The 21,708-nt window shown below is 54.1% G+C and overlaps 1 protein-coding gene across 2 annotated transcripts in view; it reads right to left on the reverse strand.

Annotated features, from left to right (window-relative positions):
• The window catches only part of FBXL7 (F-box and leucine rich repeat protein 7), a 352,352-nt gene that overhangs the window by 321,362 nt on the left and 9,282 nt on the right, over window positions 1–21,708 (reverse strand). The gene's annotated exons all lie outside the window — the stretch shown is intronic.

Here is a 21,708-nt window from a genome sequence, read left to right on the forward strand (position 1 = left end):
TCCAAAACACGATACTAACTGAGTGCAGTCACGGAACGCAGGCCTCCTCGTGAGAGTTTGGAGCTATCCTGGGGAGCGCGGACAACATTTCCTTAATTTCAGTTCAAATTTTCTATCATCAGCTCAATGGCAACGATCACCCACAAAAACCACCCGTAGCTCCCGAGCCTGCACAGGCAGGCGGAGGGCAGGGCTCGGCCGCCGGGGCGTAGCTTACTCCTGCAGGGTGGTTTGGCGCAAGCTTCAGGCTTTTGGCTGAGTTTGGGTTAAATTCTGTAGGCGACTTACTTGCCACCTTCTGACCTCACTTCTCCAACACATTTTTTTTTCCTCTCTTTATAAAGGGGCCAAGGAGATAACGGTAAGCATTCCATTAAGGAATGACTAGCATTTGTCAAACTCCTATGATGTCCTGGAAATTCTCTCTTTTTGCTGTTTTGTGTGTGTGTGTGTGTTTTTAGGAAATAAAAAAGAGAGAGAGAGTGGGTGGGGGGGTGGGGAGGGGCAGAGGGAGAAAGAGGATCCTAAGGAGGCTCCACACCCTGCGGAGCCCCACACGGGGCTCCAAATCCCAACCCTGAGATCGTGCCCTGAGCCGAAATCGAGAGCCAGATGCTAAACCGCCTGAGCCACCAGACGCCCCGTCCTGGACGTCATTCCCTGCGCTACGTGCCTCCCACGCACCCACTCCTTTAGTGGTCAGACACAGCCGTAGGACGAAGGTAAGTTCCCATACCGTCTTTCAGGGGAGGAGACCAGGAACAGAGAAGGAAAGCAAAATGCCTGCGGTTCCTCGCCCGCACGCCCACGTACGCCGCGAGGCCTGTCTGATGAATGTGGGCTCTGATCACTTTTATCCTCGTTATCGACGTGAGTCGACGGAGCATGAGGGCGAATGTCTGAGGTCCGTCCCTCCGTCCCAGAACGCAGACGTCGCCTCGAGTCCGGTCCGTCGGAGATGCTGACCTCGGAGACGTCCTGCCTTCCAAGTAGAGCATCATCGCTCAAGACCTTCCTGCTGTTGCCCTTCACGCAGGTTCGTCGGCTCCGCAGGGCGTTCAGGCTCGCCGTGCTGTTACTCCTGATTCCCCTTCCTAAATCAGGAGCTAATACAGCCCTTCATGAAATATCGGACTGCCTCCCGGGATACGCCGCTGCCGACTTAGTGAAAGAGGAACTCCTCGCGTCTTTTCATGAGGCGTCCGTCGAGGACCTTGCCCGATGTGTCCGTGCCACGCCCCCTACCCACTCGCCAGGAGCATCCGTACGTGCATCCTCCTGCCGCCCTCGGCAGCCCGGGACAGAGAACCTGCTCACACGGCCTGATTTCACATCCCTACGGGGCAAGGTCGCTGAAAGACATGACCACAGGCTGATGTCTGAGCCGACCCAGACCCTTGGAGGCTCCCAAACGCCTTCCCTGTCCCTGGAACGTGGGTTCCACTGGGCTTCCTCATTCCCAGACGCTGCTCCAAGGACGCAGCTTTGGAACACCTGCAGGGCACACCTGACTGAGCCCAGGCAGGGCCTCTTCGTACACCTTTAAGACTGGGAGCGCAGGTGGGCAGGGATGCGGGTGCATCGGGCTGCTGCCCCAGACAAGCCTCCTGCGCGGCTTCCCTTGGTTATTAAAACTGCCACTTGCCAGCTGGAGCGGCCAGCTCTTTCCAGGGTCTCTCCCTGCCCCCGGGACAGAGGCACTTTCAGATTTCACCTGGGAAGCTCCGGGGAGACTCGCTTTGCTGCTGCCCGAAGTCCCTCCCTCACTTCTCCTGGATCCCCACTTTGCTTGAAGCTGCCAGCATTCCTCCCCAAACACCAGCCTGGTGCCTGCCAAGTCCTAGGAGCTAAAATGAAGGGGGCGCGTTTCCCAAGACGTAATCCATCTTCTCGCTCGTCTTTAAACGTGCGTCCCCGGAGCGCAGACACCACAGCTGCACAGCAGTGCGAAGCCGCTGCGGAGGAGCTCCTAAACCAAGCCGTCGAGGTCCCCCGAAGGCACCTGTCCCTTCGGACAACATCACACACGCTGTGGAATTTCAAATGCAAAACGACATCTCTCAGACCCAGCCCTCTGATCCCAAGCAAGCTCTTCTCCAAGCACCTCCGTCCTGCTGGACCAAGCCCCCCGGAACGTCACCCAGATGCCCACTGGGGCAGCAGGCCTGGTGCATCACCTGCGATGTGCTCGAACGGCTCCTTCCTCTGCCTTTCAACGAGCTCACGACTGTACCTTCGCAGCAGGGGGCCCGCCCACGCCGCCCTCCCGCCCCCTCCAGCCCCCAGTGCCCCGTCCTATCTAACACACGCACGGATCCAAGAGAAAGATAACGCAAGCCGAAGCGGCGGGCCTTATGTGTAATCTCTCCAGAAGCCGTATTTAAAAAGCCAAAAAAAAAAAAAAAAAGGCAAAATTTATTTTCACGTACTTCGTTCAGCGCAGTGCGTCCACGGTGTCATGATTTCAATATGGAATCAATACACGACGTTAAGGACATTCTTACGTTTCGTCACATGAGGTTTTCAGAACCGAGTGTGTGTGTCACACCGACCGCAGGTCGTAACTCGGCCCGGAGACACCTCCAGGGCTACGCAGCCGCATGGTGGCCAGGGGCTAGCCCCGTGCACTGCGGGGACAGTGCAGACCTGGACGCCACCCGACACGCCGGGACCAGCGCCATCCATCCAGCACCCTGCGAGGTCCCGCCGGCGCCTGCAGGCCTACGACCCTTTCCTTCCTTGAATTGCCATTACCCGGATCACGGCTCACCCCGTGCACAGCTGTGTGCTTCATGTCTGCAAGTATCGTCTTCCCATCCAGACCCCAAATGTATTGGGAACGATATTTATTTTATCCCTGGGCTATCTATCATGATGCCAGATGTCACCATTCAATAAATATGTATTAATTGTCACTGAGGAACCAGTAAATCACGTCAGTAGCCAACAGGGGCGGAGACTGAGCAAAGAGGCAAACACACAGTAGTGTTCTGCTGAGGATCATGACGATCCGTGTGAAGATGCGCTGCTGGCCCTGCCCAGGGACGTTATTCAGTTGAATCTGCATCCGTGCGTGGCCTCCAGGCACCGGCACGTGCAAAGCGTGCCCGCGGCGCTCGTCGGATACGAGGCAGTAACCGTGCAAAATACGGGAGACAGTGCCAGGAGGCCCTGGCCGCCTGCCTGGAGGCGGGAGCAATAAAGAGAAGTTCCCCGGGGGCTGCGGAAGCCTGCCCGCGACCAGGACCAGCGGGGACGCCCCTGCCCCTGCCCCTGCCCCTGCCCGGGGCGTGCGGCCTGCAGGAGCCAAGTGTCCACAACAGCTCTCCCCTCCTCGTCTGTCTGAATGTGAACAGGCCTCCCAACGTCACTCCCAACGACGTCTGGGCCGGCATTGCCACGTCTTCATGACGCACTAAAAGCAGAAGCGACTGCAAAAGCCAACCAGTGAGCAGAGCGATCGTCAAACACGGGCTTATGGAATCAATTCTTAAAAGGACACCTTGCCTGTCACAGGTTGGCACTGAACTCTTTTCCCGGTGAGGGCACATCCGGGGTCCCCCGACCTCCTGAAGCAGGGGCGAAGGATGGATGAGGAAGCGGGGTCGTCCGACTGCGGACGGAGGACACAGTAAATGCAAATCCAGCAGACCCAGCGCACTCAGTCCCGGCCCTGGTCAGCTCTGGGGACACTCCGGGACGGCCGGGAGACTTCCAGAGACACCCCGTCTGTGGCCCACGGCCCTGCCCCGGAGCGGGGCCCTGCTCCGTCACCTTCTGCGCAGGGGGCTGAGAACGGGGCTCTGCTTGCCAGGTGCCCACTGACCCACCAGGGCCTCCTCCTCGCGCGTTTCCAGTTTCGAGAAAAACGTGAACCTGAACGGATAACGTTGCTCCAGCAGCCTTAAGCGCAGGGAATGTGCCTACCCAGCCGTGCATCCCCCGTGCCGGGCTTGAAGCCTGTTCTAGATTAAAGACACTCCACGTAGGGCAGCCTGGGTGGCTCAGTGGTTGAGCCCCTGCCTTCAGCCCAGGGCGTGATCCTAGGGTCCCGGGATCGAGTCCCACGTCAGGCTCCCTGCATAGAGCCCACTTCTCCCTCTGTCTCAGCCTCTCTCTGTGTCTCTCACGAACAAATAAAATATTTTTAAAAAATAATGAATAAATAAATAAAATATTTTTTTAAAACCCACTATAGGTAGTTATTGGACCAGATTGGGGCTGCTGGTTTTCTTTTGGAAAACACTGGAAGATAGGGACTCCCTTCCCAGGCCAGGCCTCCTCTGTACTATTCACGAGCAGACATCCTTCAAACCTCTATTTAGACTTTTCCCGCTCAGGGACCTTCAGGTTTCTTCCGGTGTGAGAAGGGCACTGGGGAGATCCCCCCACCTGGTGCAGCTTCCCCACTCGGAGAGCAAACCGCCACTGTGCGCGCAGAGGGGCGTGAAGGCCACGGGGGCGTGACCGGTCGGCGGCGCCGTCTTGCTCAGACCCTAGGGTACCTTAGGATTTTTTTTTTTTTAATTCTTCACGACCATTTAACTGCTGACAACTTTATTACAGATACAAAGATACTCAGGTGTAGGAGGTTTCGTCATCCGATATGAAACCGGAATGCACGGTGATGTCATAAAGTTGTCCAAGATGTGGATATATTCTTTCTTATAATTTTTTCATGACAGCTGTTTGTATCACACCCGCAATCTTAAAATAAAAACTGCAAACGCAAAATACCAGGAGGACACATGGTAGGATAAAAGACATGGATTGCTTTTTCATGTTTTTTTTTTTTTTTTAAGTTTAAAAGGCAAACCCACCTAAAGCTAACAGATATGAAGGGAGGTAAATTTACCATTCATTGCATTGACAGAAATGGAAATTCGGTTATTTTAAAAGTTCAAGACCCAGGAGGCACCTGGGTGGCTCAGTCGGTCAAGAGTCAGCAGAGAAGGCATTGGCAGTTCGGGACATCTTAGGTCTCTCTCAAGCAAAATACGCACAAGGTCATAGAGGTTGTCCAGTCCACGTCCACCAAGGTCACTGAGGGGCATTCATGTTTCAGGAAATATGAAATTGGGAGTTTGGAATTTCTGGCTCTTCAAAAATGTTGAGATTGTTCCAGAAGAACGACCGCCGTGGTCTAAGGGTACGGAACACCTGAGCATGTGCCCCCTAGTAGGCGATCACAGTGATTATATTGGGAAAAATACGAAATCGTGCAATGTGCTGACATGCGTCTAAAAATTGGTCATTGCAAGGCCGTAGAAGAACGTTGACCGCAAAGGCTGCCAGGTGGAGCACGTGTTCGTCGCAGAAAAGGGGACGATCAAGGAAATGCAGAGACGTGCACGTAGTCACCCGTAATGCCAGAGTTATAGGAGAGGCAGACGGAAAAGTCCGCGTGAAAGTCACTTGGAAACAGGTAAAGAAACATATGACCGTTGACTGAAGATAGATTCTCCAGAGAAGTACTAGTTCTTCTTTAAGAAACACAGAAGCCAAGGCATTGAGCACGATGATGCCTCGATTCGGAGTTTAACTCAGTTACACGACTGCTCACAGAGGACAACCTGTCAACTCAGGAGTCCTCGTTTACAAAAAGACCTCTTGGGGCGTACAGGGAGCGCTGTCCGGCATGCGGCGTTAAGCAGAAGAGAGGAGGAGGAGGAGGAGGAGGAGGAGGAGGAGGAGGAGAGAAAACGCGGCATCGAAAGCATATGGACAGCACACTGCTCACTTTGTGGGGAAGCAGAAGGAAAGGCACATCCACACACTCACCGCAGAGATAAAGAAAAGAAGGAAAAAAAGGAAAGGAAAGGAAAGGAAAGGAAAGGAAAGGAAAGGAAAGGAAAGGAAAGGAAAGGAAAGGAAAGGAAAGGAAAGGAAAGGAAAGGAAAGGAGAAAAGAAAAGAAAAGAAAAGAAAAGAAAAGAAAAGAAAAGAAAAGAAAAAAGAAAAGAAAAGAAAGAAAAGAAAAAAGAAAAGAAAAGAAAAGAAAAGAAAAGAAGAAAGGAAAGAGAAAGGAAAGAGAGGAAGAAAGAAAGAAAGAAAAAGAGAAAGAAAGAAAGAAAGAAAGAAAGAAAGAAAGAAAGAAAGAAAGAAAGAAAGAAAGAAAGAAGCAGAGATGCTCTCCTACAGGTGTGAGTAGGAGCAGGGCGGGGAGGGGCGGGCCGGGCTCCCAGCCCTCTGACGGGGCCTTTGCCCACACACTTTAAACAGATCATACAACCATTCCCCTATTCAAACGCACAATTAAATTTGGGGGAAAAGATGAAAAAGGAAATCCCTCTAGATCTGAATATCAACAGTGTAGGATGGGACAGTGGCACGGCGCCCGGTAAGAGAAGGCCCTAGAGATGCACCCTGGGGGCTGTGGGGGGCGGCTCCTGGTACTGGGCCGCGTGTGCACGTGGCTCAGCCCAAAGAAGCAGGCGTGCAGGTGCATGCTGACCTGTGGGCACGTGGCTCACGCGCACACGGGGAGAAGGGGGTAAACGAGGTAAAACCTCAGGACTCGATGAACGAGGGAAGGTGCACGGGCCCCCGCTGGGTCTCCTACCCCTGACGACAAGCGCACCTGGAGCCCGGGGAGCTGCTGAGGCGGCCGCCCCGCTGCCCTGGGTGCAAGGGGGGGGCAGGCGGGAGATGACCCCCGGGGAGGGGACACTCGGTCGTCTACACATCAAGTGGGAGGAAACCCTGGGCCTTGGGCCTCTGCGGCCAGAGCAAAGCAGGAAGCCGTCCTCCCCGCCCCGGTCGGACCCCAAGGGGTGAGGAGCTCGGTGAAAGCGAGCAGAGGCGGAGTTCTGGTGGACGGGAGCCCGTCCGTGCACCTGTGAAAGGGTCTCCCGGGGAAACGCATTTGTCGGGAAGGGCAAGAGCCCACTCGGGTGCTTTGCTGCCATGTTCCCGTCAACGAAGGCGCAGTCTCCTCTGCCTGGGGCTTCTCAGCCCTCCCCCGACGGGCCCTCCCTCGTCTACACCAGACCCCGAGGGGCGCATTATCTGCATACGCGTCCAGGGAAGCAGATGGGTTATCGAGGCATTCTGGAAAAGAAAATCAGGTTTTTCGCCCAACCCTGTATTTACTAAAAAAAAATCCCTAGACTGAGTAAAATACGGGACCCTTATCAGGAGCGGAGCTACTTATTCCTAAAGTAAGCTTTACGAAGGAGGACCGAGTCGTGAGCAGCGCGCAGGTGTTCTCCAGGGGTTAGGACACTGCTTGCAGCCTTCGTCCAGCGGCCCAGGAAGGCCCAGGGCCCACGAGGTGGAGACGTGTCCTCCCAGGGCCGCGCGGGAAGGGGCGCTCCCCGCACAGCCCCTGGACTTGCCCGCCGGCCTGGCCCCCGCGCCCAGCATCTCCAGGCGGCCTCCCTCATCGACAGCGGCTTGGCCCGAAGGAAACCGCGTCGCAGGCCCGAGCTTGGCCGGGCGCTGAGCCCCCGGGGCCCCGCACCCCCTAGATGGAAGCAGCAGGAACCCAAGGGGCGGTGTGGACGGTGAGTGCTCTGTCGGGGGAGCCCGCCCGGAGCCGGGGGGCCTGGGTGTGCCTGGGTGCACCTGGGTGGGCCACGTTCGCAGCTGGTGCGGCCGTGTCACCTGCACGGGGCCGGCCCCACAGAGCCTTCAGCTACCGGGCATCGCGAGGTGGGGCTGCGGCCCTTTCCCCGCCACTAGGACGCGTGTCCACAGGACAGGGACGCCGCAGCTCTCCCGACAAGCCAGGGGGCCCGGCCCAGGCACGCTAGCGTGGTCGTGTGGGCCACTCTGGCTGCGTGCGCCACTGCAGGGTACATGCACCTGTCCCAGGACCCTCTGGGCGGTTTCCCACCGTCTGCCAGACACAGGGCCACGTCTTCAAGGTCTCCTCCGGATCCAGACGGAGCAACTGCCCCAGCAGACTCTCGGAGTCTGTGCAGCCGCAGGGAAGCCAACAAGACGCTCTCCCCACATGTGGGCTGCAGCCCTGGGGCAGCAGGTGGCTGACCCCGCCGGCCCTCCCAGGGCCTCCCAGGGCCTCCCAGTGCCTCCCAGTGCCCAGCCCGCGTGGGGCCTTCCAGTCAGGCACATGCGTCTAAAGGGGGTCAAGTAGCGGCGCTGCTGACCGGGGGAGATGCAGCATCGGGTTCCCCAAGCACGTCTGCCCTTGATATGCCCTGTGCCAGCGATCCCTCCAAAACGGGGCTTTCAGGGCCGCCTCGGACCTGCTGGCTCGGGTGCCGCGTTTGAGCACACAGCGGGGACCCCCGCCTCCTCCGCTGCCGCCAGGGCAGTCACGTGCGCAGGACCCGAGGGGGGTGGCGGCATCCAGCCTGCCCCCGGGGGGCCCAGCCTGCACTGTCCTGAGAACAGCAAACCCGCTGAAAAGCACAGCCGGGCCCATCTCCCGTCTGTAGCTGACGGAGAGCAGCGGCCTGTGCCCCACAGCACAGCTCCCTTCGGAAACCTCGCCGCCCTCAGAAATAAGTGGGGTCGAGGATAGTCTCCGGCGGGGGCTACACCCTCCCGCTGTCTCCCAACGCACTCGACTGGCACGATGAGGAGGCCGGGCCGGGCCCCCACCCCTCGGGGGGACCCCATGAGCACCCTTCTCCCCCATTGCTGACAGAAAGGCAGGAGGCGCAGTTGTAGGGAAGCAAAAGAAGAGGAGCAGGGGCGAGCTTGCCCCGCAGCACGGCGACCTGGGCCTACCACCCAGTGCGTCCCCCGGGGCCTGCGGGCCTCCTCGCCGTACCCTGACCTGGACGGTGCCCCTCTCTTCTCGCCGCCCCTTGCTCACCCTATGACCATGGTCCAGTGAGACCCGCAGCTCTTCCCTGCTGATGGGATGCCTGCCCCAGAGCAGCAGGTGTGTGGGCATCTCAGCCCACCGGGCCCTCTGCTCCCCATCGTGTCCTGGGGAACAGCCCCGCACCTCCAGCCGCCTGACCTCCCCTTGCCCCACGCGCTGGAGCAGCTGGCCGGGAGGATCTCTCTGGCCACCGGGAAACCCCGTCCCTCTGTCCCTTGGCCTAGGTCAGGAGCCCTGCCAGGGGTCAGGATGAGGACTTCTCAGCGGCCTTGGGGTGAGGGCGGCACCCCTCTCGTCCCCTATGGCCGGGGAAGGGCCCACAAAACTCCAAGGGCTCTCTCTCAACCTGTCCACCCTTATCACTGCCATCTCTATCTTCACTAATCCAACCCTTTCTAGCCTCTAGGCAGCACGTGCCTCCAGGACCATAAGACTGGTTTTTATGCATAGATTTTTACTTATTTATTCACGAGAGACACAGAGAAAGAGGCAGAGACACAGGCAGAGGGAGAAGCAGGCTCCCTGCGGGGAGCCCGACGCGAGACTTGATTCTGGGACCCTGGGGTGACACCCTGAGCGGAAGGCAGGTGCTCCACTGCTGAGCCCCCCAGGCGCCCTTAACTGATGTAATTGTTTATCCCTCAGAATCTGTCCTCAAGAAATGACCTTAGAAATGTGTTTTTTGTCCTAGTGCTAAATACAGAGACATGAAGGCTGTGGAAAGAGCAATCACGGCTTCTTCCCCTTAACAAACTAAACCAGATTGTTCACGAAGTGTTCGTCCTCACTTCAAAATCCTTTGTCAATGGGGCGCCGTGTCACCTAATATTAAAATGGGGAACTCTGGTAATATGCTAAGAATTCTCGGGAAACCAAAATACGTCCCTGCTAGTGTTGACTAGAAACAGGCATTGCAGGAAAAGATGTTTTTGCCTACTGAGTACTGAACAAACCCCCTCACCAGCGTAGTCGGGCACACGGTTTAGTTTCAGCCACAACAAGGGATGATTCGTATGCAGCGCTCGCCACGCACCAACTGACACGCTGACATTCGATAGGAGACACGTCATCGTCACAGAAGCCTGTGATACTCTTACTCTAAGCACCTCCGTGCCACAGCTGAAGACACCAAGGTTCAGACACTTAGTCATTTATCACAGCCTCTACACTCTTGACCCCGAGCCCACGAGACCCAACAAAGGGCTCCTTTGAGCGTAACACCATGCCATAGAGCCATTGCTCTACAGAGGAGGAGGAGGAGGAGGAGGGGGAGGGGGAGGAGGAGGAGGAGGAGGAGGAGGAGGAGGAGGTCGTCGAAGAATTAAGTCTGATAGAGTTCACGTCCTAGAAAAGGTTGAGGGAGGCAGGGAGAGGAAAATGGCTGCATACCAGTACTGACTTAGTGCTAGGTACACAGTCTTCTATTTTTTTAATTTTTTTTTTATTTTTTTTATTTATGATAGTCACACAGAGAGAGAGAGAGAGAGGCAGAGACACAGGCAGAGGGAGAAGCAGGCTCCATGCACCGGGAGCCCGATGTGGGATTCGATCCCGGGTCTCCAGGATCACACCCTGGGCCAAAGGCAGGCGCTAAACCGCTGAGCCACCCGGGGATCCCCAGGTACACAGTCTTCTAGGAGCAAGGTCAACGTGTAAGTAATTGAAGAAGACTGGGTTATGTGACGGAAAATCTTGAGCATAACTTAAAAACTGAAGTGAAAATTACATTTTAATTTAATCTCCTATGAGAAATAGATAAAATACTGTAACACACCGTCTGGGAAGATGATAAAATTCACTGGGTTAGCAACAATAAGACAAAAGGGGGCGCCTGGGGGGCTCAGCAGTTGGGCAGCTGCCTTCTTTGGCTCAGGGCATGAACCCCGAGTCACAGGATGGAGGCCCACATGGGGCTCCCTGCAGGGAGCCTGCTGCTCCCTCTGCCTGTGTCTCTGCCTCTCTCTGTGTGACTCTCACAAATAAATAAATAAAATCTTATAAAAGAAAGAAGGAAGGAAGGAAGGAGGGAGGGAGGGAGGGAGGGAGGAAGGAAGGAAGGAAGGAAGGAAGGAAGGCAGGCAGGCGGAGAGAGGGAGGGAGGGGAAGGTACTGGTGCACAGGCATCCACTGCAGGAGCTCCTGCCCCGTCCCTAACCTACAGGTAACAGCGCCGGCTCCACCGACTCCACCGAGTCCATCGTGACGCTCGGCATCCCACCAGGTCTGGATGCCCAGACGAGACGGAGCGGCCCTCAGCAGCCCGCCGTAGAGGAACCCCAACCTAGATGCACAAGGACAGCCCTCATTTTGATTCTAAAACCGAAAAAGGAGAGTATCATTCCACTAATCTGAAGACAGTGCCTTGGGCCTGTGCGGGACAGTCGCGGCCCCGCATCCACGAGGGGAGCGTCACTCACTAACGGCCACGACATCCACGTCTCAGTGCCTTAGTGGAGCCTTCGCTCAGAGGAGCACGGGGGTCAGGGGCTTCGGTCCCCAGCTCCCACGGGCTCCCGCGGGCTCCCGCAGCCTTCAGGGCCACGGCTCTGGGGATCCAGGTAACAACCCTCACACTCCGGCTACACAGTCGTGCAACGACAAAACCAGGTGTGTACGGAGTCCTGCTCTCGTTTCTGGAGGGAGGTCTGTGTCCGGGTACATGACCACAGGCAGAGCTGAAAGCCACGCGAGGTGTGAATGAGACCCACGTAGCGTCCTCTAGCGCCCAGACTCTCCAGGGCAGATAAACCGGCACCTCAAACATCAAACCCTCAGCGGACGTTACGCGCCTGCTGGAAACCGCTGGCTGTTCCCCCAAATCCATCCCCCCACCCAACCCCCAGTAATAGCTTAGGCTGCACAGGTGCCACCAAGCCACGGGCCACCTTCCCCACAACCACGTGCCGCTGGGGGTGGACCCGTGGATTCGGAGCCACAGGATGTGAACAGAAGTCGCGTGGACGACGTCTGGGCCACTTCCAACATGCACGAGCCCAGTGGCCCTGGCGCGGCCTCCAAGCTCCTGAACGGAGCCGCGGGTACGGACACTGGCGGAGCGAGCCCGGGACAAGGAGCCCGACCGGGCGGCCGCGGAGGAGCCGGCAGGTGCCTCTGGCCGCTCAGCTCCCGCGCTCCCCGGCAGGCGGCCGGAGCTCCGGCACCTGCGGGATTTGCGGCGGCTTCGGGCCTTCCAGGGCAGCTGGACCCGCTGCGGCCGCGGCCTCCCGGGCTAGGAGGCCTTCCCTGCCCCGCCGCCCAGGGGGCAGCCACGCCGCACGCGGGCTTCGCCTTCCCGCTGTGGCTGCAGCGCCTGCAGACCCAATGGTTTTATTTTGAACTGCGGTGACCGGGGCTTTTAAAAGCCGTGTGGGGCTGGTTGCTAGTAGCTCCTCGAGTGGACGATGCAGCGCGAGCTACATCTAAGGTGTGAACGCGCGGTTCGAAAGAACCATCATCATCAAAGACCCGCTTTTTAAAGCTTAGAGTTTTTGCTACGACGTTAGGGAATAATCGAAGGCCTCAAGCCACAGCTGGGCTGAGACTAAAGGACCGAGTATTTAGGATTGTGCCTTCATTTCACAAGGGGCACCTGGGGGCTCAGGGGGGGAGCGTCTGCCTTCGGCCCAGGGCGTGACCCTGGGGTCCTGGGATCGAGTCCTGCGTCGGGCTGCCTGCGTGGAGCCTGCTTCTCCCTCTGCCTCTCTCTGTGTCTCTCATGAATAAATAAACAAATTTTTAAAAAATAAATAAAATAATAAAGCTGGCACAAGCTTTGTATTTCAAGGCGAAGGGCACCCGGGACTTTTACACCGTCATCAGTGTGCTGATCTTCCATAAAACTAAATTTGGCAGATTATTTTTGTTGAAGAGCTAGACAGAAAGCCTAGGCGGCAACGTATTGCTTTTACTCCATTGTTAGAGACCCGGGACGTTAGGATACCTTCCCCGGACTCGGGCACTGGCTTGGTAAAGCTCCCTGTGGAGAGGGGAGGCTGCACCTGCATGCCCAGACGCTACAACACCCCAGGAAAAGCCCTCGGTTATAAGGGACACAGGACGCCGCAGGAAAGCTCCATCTGAAACATGTAACGGAGGCTCTAAGTACAATTATGAGAAACAAATAAAGCTAACCGGGCAGACTGCCCAGAGACAACAGTCGAATATAAACTCTGCAGAGACAGACCGACGGCGGGGGGGCTGGGACGGGGTGGGGGGCTTGCAAGGGGGAAGGGCCAGACGGGGAGCGGGGTGGGCGCAGGTCACCCGGAGCAGCCGAGGGGCGCAACAGGGACGGAGGGGCCCGGGGACACGAAGCCCGGCCCCAGGCCTCCGCGGCGCTCCCACGGGGACGCCGTCCCGACCCCACGGCCTCTGCCCCCAGCTGAGCCCGCCGGGCACCCGAGCGCACGGCCGCCGCCCCCGAGCTGGTGCACCCCACCCGCTGCCAGGACGGCCTTGTCCGACGGCGTCAGCCTTGGCTCAGCATAAAGCCGTGCATGACCGGGAGCTCAGCCTGCGAGCCCGGGCGGGGACAGGAGGCTCATTCTCTGAGGGGAGCCCGGGCATTGCCTTAGGCTGTCCCTGCAGTGAGGTGGGAGCATCACGTGAGCTAGAGGTCTCGTAGGCCTGGGAGCCCCGAACGTCGAGTTTCGCAACCGTTCTGAGTCACCCGGCATCATCCGAAGCGGCAGGCTCCGGCGCCCAGACCAACAGCTAAGGTTATTGCCCAGAGTGAAAGTGTCTCAAGCCGGGATCCTAGAGAAACCTCGCCCGGGGGGCCGACGGAGTCTGCCTCAGGTCGGCTGAGGAACCGCCGAGCCCCAGCTCACTGTTCTAAGCTCCACCCTCCCACCGCCCCCTTCGCCTGCCCCCTACGACCAGCGTCCCCTTCACAGCACTGTGGCGGGTCACACGGTCCTTCCGTGCAATCTGCCACTCACGCACTTTGACCTCAGGAATCCAGGGGCGTTGCTGCATCCCGGGTTCCCGACGTGCAGACCATCGTGGCCGACAAGCAGCACCCGTTGTCCGGGCACCTTGACTTCGCACCCCCTCGGTCGATCCACCCCCGACGACTCTTGCAGGGGACAGCGGCTACCGGCCCCGTGTCCCGGATGCACGGACGGAGACACAGGGAGGTGAGGGAACTGGCACAAGACCACGCGACTGGCAGTTGGCACAGCCAGTCGGAACCCCAGAGTCTGACGCCTCGCCGGCCGCGGCCTTAGCCACCACGTTGGCTCCGGACCTCATCGGGGACTCGGTCCAAGTCCTTTCGGCCATCCTGGGCCTGAGCTTCCTGCCGGTCCCCAGCGGAGAACACCGGACTAGGTCATCGCCGGAGTCCCACCCAGCTTCCAGACTCAGGGCCCCGACGTGAGTGAGAGCGCATCCCCGCCCCGAGGACGACGGGCACCAATGATACTTTCATTTTAGCCGCATTTCTTAAATTCCTTACAGGACGGTACTGTATTTCTCCCCAGTCATGGGAAACACAGACTTCTAGGACAAAAGTGGGGCATTTCTGTTCTCGCTTAATTAACAGTGATTTTAGATAAAGCTGGTATTACCCACTGGGAACGCTGATCGCTGCTTCTGCCCCACCTTCTACCTCAGCTACCTCTTTCCAATTTCTGTGCTGCGTGACGTCGGGGACAAACCGAAATCATAGCAAATAAATGTCCCAGACTCTGGTGCACAGCGTATGGTTTGATCTCGTAACTACTGAAACAGGAACAGCAGGGTGCACGCAGACATACACACACGCGCGGGCGCACACACAATTCACGTATGCAAATGGTACTTTACATTGGATTGAGGACTCTGGAAACAGTGGGATTTTCCCCCAACAATTTTAGAACATTCAAGAGTCCATATTTGTATGAAATGGCATGCAGACCTACAAATCAGAGGATCATGCCCTAGGAACACCAGGTCTGCCTTTAAAGGCCACAAACACCTCATTTCTCCACTTCTTAAGACTCTCTAGAATCGCCGTCGTAATAAGAGAGCCCACATTCTTTTCTAGGTCCCTGATGCAAGAGAGCTCAAAAACGAAGGCTTCTCCAAAAAAATAAACCACATTCTGACTTCCCTCCGTCAAGTGTGATCTGAAGGGATCGTCCAAAGGAGAGAGAAATAGAGCATAACTTAATGTTGCTCCGGTGACAACTTCTTTCAGCTCGAGACAGGAATTTCCTGTTTTAAAAATGAATTCCAAAAACAACTTTTTTTAATTTTTTTTTTTTTTTCTTCAATTTTCTAACTTTCTGGCAGAATTTATTCAGAGCCAAGCCACCAGTTTCCTGGGCCAAATCAGAAGAATTGAGAACGTGTGAAGTGGCATTCGAGGTAGATGCTGACTTGGCTACCCTAAAACTAAGGCTCTGGTGAGGTCGCCTGGCTTGCAAGGAGCAGGGCGCAGACGCTCACTCAGGCTGTTTGGCCAGCACCGCGCCGCCCACTCCCGCCCCTCGCTCGTGCTTTCCTGGCTTGCTCACCGGACTCCGGGTTCGTTCGCAGAGGACAAGTGAGTGTTTTATTCATCACTGGTCATGGCCAAGCCAAGACGGGTATCGACACACAGGAGGAGATTAATAAACATCTACCGGCCACATGAGGTAACAAAGGAATGGACCCCTTAGGTGGGCAAATGCCCAAGTGTACCAGCCCCTGAAATATTTTCTCCGATCCCGGGGGCGGGGGGGGGGGTAGTCCCTCCCCAAGGACAAATGAAAAGCCAGATTAAGCGTCCTGGCCTCAAGAACCAACTGAGAGATACCTTAGGTCAACCAGGGTGTGAACGAGTGTGGCCTGCAACCACGCAAGCCAGAAGACGCGGTCCTTCTAGGTCTTCGTCCATCCCACTCATCCCCTCAGCCAATTAGTCACCGAATCTTGCTCACTCTACCTTCTTTTCATCACCGAAACCCGCATCATCCTCCTGAATCACTACACCCCTGCTGGAATTCAGATTTTCACCTGCTCTCGTTTCGCGGTTCTTCCCACCTCCCACCACTCGACGGTGAGGGTCTCGAAGGGGCTCAACGACTAGCACCGCTTTCTCCCACCCAGGTCCAGGACAAATTAAATTAATAATAATTAAAAAAAAAAAAAAGGAGTGGCAGACAGAGAGAAAAACGGCATGTTTATTTCTGGGAATTCTAGCTCAGTGGTTGTGGTTTTAGGTCTACAGCAAAGTGGCTAATAATTTCGAGCCCACGCGTCGACAAGCAGGAGACCAAAGCTAGTCCACTCACAGAATTCTACTCAAAGAGCTTCCTTCCCCCAGAGAAGCTCCGTCTTCCCAAGAACAGCTCCCTCTCAAGAGGAAAACAGAGCAGGGCTCCGATGTTGACTTGATTCCTCCCCAAATTTACCAACCAGGCAAGTTCTCCAAGCCAGGAGTTACGTCAATGATGCTCTCTTCACGCGGAAATAAACACAAGTGGAGAAGAGCAATCCATAGGCTTTTCCCCGTGATCTCTGGATCTGCCCAAAGCGGCCATCACTGGACATTTCTGGCCACCGGCCCCCTCCTGCTATTCACCTTCACGACGCGTGCACGGCCATGCAACCTGCCTACCTTTCCGAGTGTAAGGCCCAACGCGTAACACTCTCTCCTCTCCTGTGGCTCATCCACTGGCTCCTCCCTCTTGTCTGACCTTCTGTTGTTCCACCCGCCTCCTTCTCAGCCACGGCTGGCAAGCACCTCATTCATCTTTCTAGACTCAACTCAAGGGTCTTTCAGATAAGTCCTCGTGGACATCCCCCACTGAGGGTCACCACGGCCAGGACTGTGTCTCCCATAACACACCTTAGCTTGGCCGTAGGTGGCTCCTCTAGCACTTTATCATATCCCCTCCACCAGACTGCAGACCCCTTAGGTGAAGATCAAGTTCTCACTTTTTTTTTTTTTTAAGATTTTATTTATTTATTCATGAGAGACACAGAGCTGGGGGGGGGGGGCAGAAACGCAGGCAGAGGGAGAAGCAGGCTCCCTGCAGGGAGCCCAACATGGGACGCCCTGGGCCGAAGGCAGGCGCCAAACCACTGAGCCACCCAGGGATCCCCAAGTTCTCACAATTTTTAATCACCCATTACCTAGCATGGATTCCGGTACAGGGATACCCCCAAATGCTTACTGAACTTGAGAGAGGAGAGCAGCCAAATGCAAAATAGGACATACAATCTCCATACAAATTAAATGCCACAGTGGTTCACGGCGAAGAAAAGGTAAATCCAGCTGGGAGCACCTGACATGTTTCCCCATAGCAGGCGGTTTAGCATTATAGCCAAGGATGTATCTAAGGGAAATCAGAGAAAATTTCATTGATAGATAATCACGTGGAAAGAATGGTCCAGGAAGAAAAGGACCCAAATCTTGGGGAATAACAGAAATGTCTGGGGAACACTTGAGGTTCCCAGTTGGGCTGGGGTATGAAGTACATATAGAAGAGAAAGCCTGAGAGAAAGCACAGCATACATAGGGCCTTGAATACCAAATAAAATATATTTTGACTTAATTTACAGACAATGGGGCTCAAAGAACGTTTTCAGGAAGAGTAGCTGGTTAATTACGCCAAGGAAACTATATAAAATCCGAATCCTTATAGTAGCAATAATAGTAAACCAATAATTTGCTTTTCAATTACTTCCAAATTTCTCAGGATCGTGACTCTGAGCTTATAATAGTTTGATAATCTCCATGGAACATTATTTGAGCATAATAAAATGACTAATAAACTATTTAGGATGATCATGAGACCACATATTAATTTGTAGTCATTTTTCATCTAGCTTATGACTGCTTCAACCCGCTGCCGCATGTTTCATCCGTCTAATGAATGTGTACTTGCCGCCGCTCTATCATGTAGTAAGCCTTTGCCAAGTTCCCAATCCTCTTAATAGCCAGTTAACACGAAATGCTGATTTCAGGCAAAAACAACCAGGACCATCTGTTTCTGCTACACCATCTCTTCTTCTCCACCATTCTAGGACCAACCCTGGTGAGCTTCAGCGATCGCTCTTCAAAGGACGGTAGACAGTTCGCAAGGTAAGGCCGTGTAGGAATTATTGAGATTTCTGGGCCAGAGCTGAACAAATGGGTCAGACAGATGAATGGTTTCTAGACCCATCTGCAGTCAATGAGTTACAGCAGCACAACTTGGAACAAATTCCAAAATGGCCCTCCCAGATCCGCACCGGCAGCAGCAGACAGGCCCCCCGGGCTTGCTGTAGCTCCTCCTGCCAGCTAGCTATGCGCTGTTGGTCACGTTACTTTAGGGAACGGGGCTTGCTTTCCTGATCTGTAAGTGGAAGGATGAGACCAGGTCCCCAGGCACAGAAGCGGTGCAGGTCTCTCACCTCTCAGCTGGAGACTCTCCCGTCAGGACCACCGGGGTTCCCAGGAAGAAGACAGTTCTCCCAGCAGGGCCATCCTGCCCTTGACCCCTGCCAGAAGAGCACCCTGGTCCAACCTCTCCATCGTCTTAGGTTGGGTGTCCTGGTAAATCATCCTCTGTGATGATTTCAGGGGCAGTTTCTTGGGACTCACCCTCAGGAGCACGCTTGGGAAAGCAGAGTGGACGGACAGATGATGGTCTGTCTCAGCTGCGTCCGTGGGGACCTTGGACCCCAGAGGGCCATTCCAAGCATCCCAAACAATATCCCTGCCTCAATCAGTCATGTGATGGGAGCTGCTCCTTTGCCTTGGGTGAGAATAATTTCTGGAGAGGCATCGGGCCATGAGTCATCAGTGCCAAGACCCTGTTGAGCGGAGGGTCTGAGGGGGTCGGTCCCACAGGAGCTACCGGATAGGGAGGTACAGCAGAGAGGACACTTGTCCCCAATTGTCTTAAAGTAAGAAGAAAGGGGTGCAAAGCACGATGAGGAGGAAAGACATGGATTGGAGGCAGCCAGACGAAGAAAGTCAACGATCGTGTCCTAAAGCCTTGCAACCTGCAGGACTCGGGTGAAGCGGTTTCCTCTCCCCGCGCCTCCGTCTCTCTGTAAGGTGGCCTCCGGTCACTTCTGCCACCACAATACCCATCACTGTGTTCCATCCTTCACTCTTGGTCAACACCCAGAGCCCTTTTGTTAACTTGCAAACATCACTAAGGGAGAAGGGACCCACCCACATCAAAAATCTGCAGTAGCATCTGAAATTCATCTTCAGTAGCTGTGGAGAGGCGATGGGGAGCGGCAGCAGGCTCACAGCTACGCACCACGGTGGACACACAGCAATCCCAAGATTAAATTAGATTTGCAGGCGGCAGCCTGGGGATTCTGACATTAGACTGAACACAATTACTCACTTAGCTGTATCTTTATTACCCGTGCTCCCCCATGTGAGGCAATTTTCCTTATTGGAAGCAAAGCAACCCCAACCAAAGCATTCAAAAATGATCCTTTTCCTGTTTTTATTAGCCCGTATCAAAGAAATGACTATGCGAAGCACAACCAAGGGGAGGGAATTGGCTTTTTATTGCTTAGTTCACGTTGTTATGGCTTTAGGAGCGGAGAAAGACTCCCCAAGGAGACACCGTGTCTCAAAACACGCTCACAGGATAATCAACAGGAGAGGTCTTTCAAGAGAGACGCGAGATAGAGAGAATTATTAAAATATAATTAAATAAGCAGAGCGGATGCAAAATAAAATGTGAAGAGTAAGATGTCCAGGGCAGAAATGTCGGGTCTTGAAATTCACTTTCGTAATAGTTACACAACATACACCGTCCACACGGGACCACAGAAATCTTTCCAACCAACGGAGTAGCTATTGATCTTGAAAATTAAAAAAAGAAAAAAAAGAGAGAGAGAGAGACAAAAATGAGCACATGAGTGTTGCCTATGATTCTGAATTTCCTCTCTTCCACTTCAAAACAAACGCCGACCAGGCTCGGTGGCGTGCGGTGTAAAATTCCCACCGACGAGGTCGCATATCCACTCATCTGGGCTGAACACAGATTTGGGTAAACAAACTAAAACGTACAGTTCCAAGCGGGTGTTATGACACAGAACCATCACGAGTCCTTGTCCATAAAGTACAGCCCCCGGGGCGCCTGGGGGGCTCAGCGGGTGAGCGTCTGCCTTGGGCCCAGGGCCTGACCCCGGCGTCCCGGGATCGAGTCCCGCACGGGGCTCCCTGCGAGGAGCCTGCTTCTCCCTCTGCCTGGGTCTCTGCCTCTGTTTCTCTGTGTGTCTCATGAATAAATAAATACAAATAAAACCTTTTAAAATAAAAATTTTAAAAAATTAGAGTACAGCCACCTTTATCCCACGTTATGCCCCAAAAAGCTCATATGTTGGACTATTTGTTTCTTCTTTAGCTTGATTCTCATGGTGACCTTTTTTCTTTTTTCTCACAGGTTAGAGGTGACCTGTTCCTCTAACATGCCCTAAAATTAAAGAAATAAATGACGTTTTAATTATATTTCTTAAATTCCTTACAGGATACGTATTTCTGTCTACATACAGAAAAAAAAAAAAAACTAGGTGTGAAGAAGAGATTTCACTAAATTTATAGAAAAGAATTATTCAAATACAGCTTTAAGTACATGTACATATCCATATACCACACACAGCTCAATAATGTTTGTTTGTTTGTTTTCTCACACTGATTATTTCACTTCTGATTTTAGTAATGCAGAAAGCCAGAGGCAGAGGATGAAGACATCATTCCAATCCTGCCGGACACACATAATAACTATTATGTTTCGTATAATAAAAAGGAGAAAAAGAGACACATCCACTCAGCATGAAGTAGATCAATATACGAATTCAAAAAGATTCATAATCCTATTAACATTGAATCCAGGGAACACAGAGCCAAAGGAATGGCTTACCACTTGAAAGATAAAATTTTAATAGTCTTTGGGTTAATGATTTGCTTAAGCTGTCCTATAAAATCAATTTCCGAGTCAGTTTAAGCAAACATTATGCTTTCAACAAATACACAGCAGTGTCCCATTCGATACTAATCACCTAAAATAGTTAAGATGACAACACTGTGAGGCAGTAAACCTGAAAAGTCTTCAAAGGTCTTCAGCAACCCGAAAAAAAACTACATGTTTCATCATTCCTTAAATGTACAAGTTAAACTATTATCAACCATAAGATGTTAAAAATAAAGGTCCGAGGATGAATATCCTCAGAAGAAGGCATATGCCCAGAAAAACTTTTTTTTCTTTTCCTTTTTTTTTTTTTTTTTGGAAAAACTTTTTTTTCCGAGTTAAAATGTCAAAGTCTCAGAAATATTCATTGAAAACAATGATAAGAGTTTTCATAAGCATCTCTTGGATCCACCAAAGACCACGGCTACAGATTCATGCTCATTTAATTATTCAGCAAAAAATATGTATCACGAACGAACTATATGAGCGGGCTACGGTCCCGTCACATGGGGGTGGGCAGAGATGGGGAAAAAAAATGGAAACTGGGAGACAATCAATAGAAAGTAAAGCAATTAAAACTAAAGGAACAAGGTGGATTTCCATCACGATGACAGACCCTCAGTGACGTCAGCTCATCCCAGAGACGCGCCCCAGGCCCTCACCATGTCCAAAGGCCTCTGGGAAATGTGGTTATTCGACAGCAAAGGACACAGAAGGTGGAAGAGAATCAGGAACCCTGTGCCCCCCGGAGTCCCCAGGTTTGGAGGGGATCCTCTGACCTCCGAGGCAAGGGACGGAACTTTCTCTAAAGCATCTCGGAGGAGACGAACGCACGCCCCTCCGAGCCCCAGCTGCGTCTCATCACCTGCAAGTGCTCCTCATCCTGAACATTCATCCCCAGCTGCTCCCTGCACTCTCGTCCTGACCATCCCGTCGCCACCAGGCCGTCCCCGCGCCAGAGGTGACCCCTCGGAGCCAGGCTGTGCCTGCACAGGAGCTTGAAGGACGGACGCCCACA

Source organism: Canis aureus, chromosome 4 (genome assembly GCF_053574225.1).
Source record: "Canis aureus isolate CA01 chromosome 4, VMU_Caureus_v.1.0, whole genome shotgun sequence".
NCBI lineage: Eukaryota > Metazoa > Chordata > Mammalia > Carnivora > Canidae > Canis > Canis aureus.